This window comes from Hyla sarda, unplaced genomic scaffold (assembly GCF_029499605.1).
Source record: "Hyla sarda isolate aHylSar1 unplaced genomic scaffold, aHylSar1.hap1 scaffold_218, whole genome shotgun sequence".
NCBI lineage: Eukaryota > Metazoa > Chordata > Amphibia > Anura > Hylidae > Hyla > Hyla sarda.
The window spans coordinates 390,001-395,000 of record NW_026608850.1 but is presented as its reverse complement, the minus strand read 5'-3'; positions in this window follow the sequence as shown (position 1 = coordinate 395,000).

The following is a 5,000-nucleotide window of genomic DNA, read 5'->3' as shown; positions in this document are numbered from 1 at the left end:
GGGGGGGGAGACGGGGCCGGTTCACGTACCCGACCCGGGGCTTGCGCGGTCCCCGGGCAAAGCCTCCGGAAGGGTCCCCTTACACGCACAGACCCGGAGAGGCTAAAAGGGCGGGAGGCGCGGGTCCCTGTACCCAGGCAGGGCGCGCCGTCCTTGGGAACAGGATGGGCGACACGTACCCCTGACAGAATACGAGTCCCGGCTGTCAGCCCTGGGGGAGTCGTGAGTCCCTGTGCCCAGGCAGGGTCCACCGAACTCGGGCAATGCCTCTGGAAGGGTCCCCTGACGGACTTCCAGGCCTCGGGACATTTGAGAAGGATCAAGGGCGGGAGGCGCGGGTCCCTGTACCCAGGCAGGGCGCGCTATCCTTCGGCAAAGGATCGTCGACGCGGACCCCCCCGCGGCGGGGAAGGGGAAGCGTCGACATATTCGACATAGTCGAGCGAGTACGACGTCCGGTCGGCCGAGGGCCCCCGATGCCCCTGGACCCCCCCCCCCCCCGGGGTGGGCCAGACGGAAAAATGTCAAAGTCTGGTTGTCGGCCAGGGGTAAGTGTGTGTCCCTGTGCCCAGGCAGGGTGCACCGAACCCGGGCGAGGCCTCCGGAAGGGTCCCCTGACAGACCTCCAGGCCTCGGGACTTTTGACAGAGAACCAGGGCGGGAGGCGCGGGTCCCTGTACCCAGGCAGGGCGCGCTATCCTTGGGCACAGGATCGTCGACGCGGACCCCCCCGCGGCGGGGAAGGGGAAGCGTCGACATATTCGACATAGTCGAGCGAGTACGACGTCCGGTCGGACGAGGGCCCCCGATGCCCCTGGACCCCCCCCCCCCCCCCCCCCTCCGGGGTGGGCCAGACGGAAAAATGTCAAAGTCTGGTTGTCGGCCAGGGGTAAGTGTGTGTCCCTGTGCCCAGGCAGGGTGCACCGAACCCGGGCGAGGCCTCCGGAAGGCTCCCCTGACGGACTTCCAGGCCTCGGGACATTTGAGAAGGATCAAGGGCGGGAGGCGCGGGTCCCTGTACCCAGGCAGGGCGCGCTATCCTTGGGCAAAGGATCGTCGACGCGGACCCCCCCGCGGCGGGGAAGGGGAAGCGTCGACATATTCGACATAGTCGAGCGAGTACGACGTCCGGTCGGCCGAGAGCCCCCGATGCCCCCGGGGTGGTGCCGACGCGCCAACCCGGAGTCAAGAGGGAAAATGTTAAAAGTCGGGTGGTTGGCCCGTGGGAAGTGTGTGTCCCTGTGCCCAGGCAGGGTGCACTGAACCCGGGCAAGTCATCTGGAAGGGTCCCCTGACAGACCTCCAGACATGATGATTATCTCAAAACTGAGAACCACTATGAGATCGTATTTGAAAGCCGAATCCAGGCGACAGTTCCATGAGCTGGGCATGTCGGAGTGGTACGCTTTCATAAAAGTGTATCACAGCATAGCGACCGGGTATCTTAGAACGGCCTCCTGTGCCAGAGAGCTGGGACGTCGAGCGAGTCGAGCCAGTCTGGCGGGCGGTCCGCCGAGGGTGCCCGTCCCCCCGGACCCCCCCAGTGTGGGCCAGACAGAAAATGTCAAAGTCCGGTTGTCGGCCAGGGGTAAGTGTGTGTCCCTGTGCCCAGGCAGGGTGCACCGAACCCGGGCGAGGCCTCCGGAAGGGTCCCCTGATGGACTTCCAGGCTTTGGAACATTTGAGAGAGATCAAGGGCGGGAGGCGCGGGTCCCTGTACCCAGGCAGGGCGCGCTATCCTTGGGCACAAGATCGTCGACGCGGACCCCCCCGCGGCGGGGAAGGGGAAGCGTCGACATATTCGACATAGTCGAGCGAGTACGACGTCCGGTCGGCCGAGGGCCCCCGATGCCCCTGGACCCCCCCCCGGGGTGGGCCAGACGGAAAAATGTCAAAGTCTGGTTGTCGGCCAGGGGTAAGTGTGTGTCCCTGTGCCCAGGCAGGGTGCACCGAACCCGGGCGAGGCCTCCGAAAGGCTCCCCTGACGGACTTCCAGGCCTCGGGACATTTGAGAAGGATCAAGGGCGGGAGGCGCGGGTCCCTGTACCCAGGCAGGGCGCGCTATCCTTGGGCAAAGGATCGTCGACGCGGACCCCCCCGCGGCGGGGAAGGGGAAGCGTCGACATATTCGACATAGTCGAGCGAGTACGACGTCCGGTCGGCCGAGGGCCCCCGATGCCCCTGGACCCCCCCCCCCCCGGGGTGGGCCAGACGGAAAAATGTCAAAGTCTGGTTGTCGGCCAGGGGTAAGTGTGTGTCCCTGTGCCCAGGCAGGGTGCACCGAACCCGGGCGAGGCCTCCGGAAGGGTCCCCTGACAGACCTCCAGGCCTCGGGACTTTTGACAGAGAACCAGGGCGGGAGGCGCGGGTCCCTGTACCCAGGCAGGGCGCGCTATCCTTGGGCACAGGATCGTCGACGCGGACCCCCCCGCGGCGGGGAAGGGGAAGCGTCGACATATTCGACATAGTCGAGCGAGTACGACGTCCGGTCGGACGAGGGCCCCCGATGCCCCTGGACCCCCCCCCCCCCCCCCCTCCGGGGTGGGCCAGACGGAAAAATGTCAAAGTCTGGTTGTCGGCCAGGGGTAAGTGTGTGTCCCTGTGCCCAGGCAGGGTGCACCGAACCCGGGCGAGGCCTCCGGAAGGCTCCCCTGACGGACTTCCAGGCCTCGGGACATTTGAGAAGGATCAAGGGCGGGAGGCGCGGGTCCCTGTACCCAGGCAGGGCGCGCTATCCTTGGGCAAAGGATCGTCGACGCGGACCCCCCCGCGGCGGGGAAGGGGAAGCGTCGACATATTCGACATAGTCGAGCGAGTACGACGTCCGGTCTGCCGAGAGCCCCCGATGCCCCCGGGGTGGTGCCGACGCGCCAACCCGGAGTCAAGAGGGAAAATGTTAAAAGTCGGGTGGTTGGCCCGTGGGAAGTGTGTGTCCCTGTGCCCAGGCAGGGTGCACTGAACCCGGGCAAGTCATCTGGAAGGGTCCCCTGACAGACCTCCAGACATGATGATTATCTCAAAACTGAGAACCACTATGAGATCGTATTTTAAAGCCGAATCCAGGCGACAGTTCCATGAGCTGGGCATGTCGGAGTGGTACGCTTTCATAAAAGTGTATCACAGCATAGCGACCGGGTATCTTAGAACGGCCTCCTGTGCCAGAGAGCTGGGACGTCGAGCGAGTCGAGCCAGTCTGGTGGGCGGTCCGCCGAGGGTGCCCGTCCCCCCGGACCCCCCCAGTGTGGGCCAGACAGAAAATGTCAAAGTCCGGTTGTCGGCCAGGGGTAAGTGTGTGTCCCTGTGCCCAGGCAGGGTGCACCGAACCCGGGCGAGGCCTCCGGAAGGGTCCCCTGACGGACTTCCAGGCTTTGGAACATTTGAGAGAGATCAAGGGCGGGAGGCGCGGGTCCCTGTACCCAGGCAGGGCGCGCTATCCTTGGGCACAAGATCGTCGACGCGGACCCCCCCGCGGCGGGGAAGGGGAAGCGTCGACATATTCGACATAGTCGAGCGAGTACGACGTCCGGTCGGCCGAGGGCCCCCGATGCCCCTGGACCCCCCCCCCGGGGTGGGCCAGACGGAAAAATGTCAAAGTCTGGTTGTCGGCCAGGGGTAAGTGTGTGTCCCTGTACCCAGGCAGGGTGCACCGAACCCGGGCGAGGCCTCCGGAAGGCTCCCCTGACGGACTTCCAGGCCTCGGGACATTTGAGAAGGATCAAGGGCGGGAGGCGCGGGTCCCTGTACCCAGGCAGGGCGCGCTATCCTTGGGCAAAGGATCGTCGACGCGGACCCCCCCGCGGCGGGGAAGGGGAAGCGTCGACATATTCGACATAGTCGAGCGAGTACGACGTCCGGTCGGCCGAGGGCCCCCGATGCCCCTGGACCCCCCCCCGGGGTGGGCCAGACGGAAAAATGTCAAAGTCTGGTTGTCGGCCAGGGGTAAGTGTGTGTCCCTGTGCCCAGGCAGGGTGCACCGAACCCGGGCGAGGCCTCCGGAAGGCTCCCCTGACGGACTTCCAGGCCTCGGGACATTTGAGAAGGATCAAGGGCGGGAGGCGCGGGTCCCTGTACCCAGGCAGGGCGCGCTATCCTTGGGCAAAGGATCGTCGACGCGGCCCTCCCGCGGCGGGGAAGGGGAAGCGTCGACATATTCGACATAGTCGAGCGAGTACGACGTCCGGTCGGCCGAGGGCCCCCGATGCCCCTGGACCCCCCCCCCGGGGTGGGCCAGACGGAAAAATGTCAAAGTCTGGTTGTCGGCCAGGGGTAAGTGTGTGTCCCTGTGCCCAGGCAGGGTGCACCGAACCCGGACGAGGCCTCCGGAAGGCTCCCCTGACGGACTTCCAGGCCTCGGGACATTTGAGAAGGATCAAGGGCGGGAGGCGCGGGTCCCTGTACCCAGGCAGGGCGCGCCATCCTTGGGCAAAGGATCGTCGACGCGGACCCCCCCGCGGCGGGGAAGGGGAAGCGTCGACATATTCGACATAGTCGAGCGAGTACGAAGTCCGGTCGGCCGAGGGCCCCCGATGCCCCTGGACCCCCCAGGGTGGGCCAGACGGAAAAATGTCAAAGTCTGGTTGTCGGCCAGGGGTAAGTGTGTGTCCCTGTGCCCAGGCAGGGTGCACCGAACCCGGGCGAGGCCTCCGGAAGGGTCCCCTGACAGACTTCCAGGCCTCGGGACTTTTGACAGAGAACCAGGGCGGGAGGCGCGGGTCCCTGTACCCAGGCAGGGCGCGCTATCCTTGGGCACAGGATCGTCGACGCGGACCCCCCCGCGGCGGGGAAGGGGAAGCGTCGACATATTCGACATAGTCGAGCGAGTACGACGTCCGGTCGGCCGAGGGCCCCCGATGCCCCTGGACCCCCCGGGGTGGGCCAGACGGAAAAATGTCCCCCCGGACCCCACGGAGGCGAGAGAAAAAAAGCGTCAAAGGTCTGGTTGTCGGTCAGGGGTAGGTGCGGATCCCTGTGCCCAGGAAGGTCAACCGAACCCGGACAAG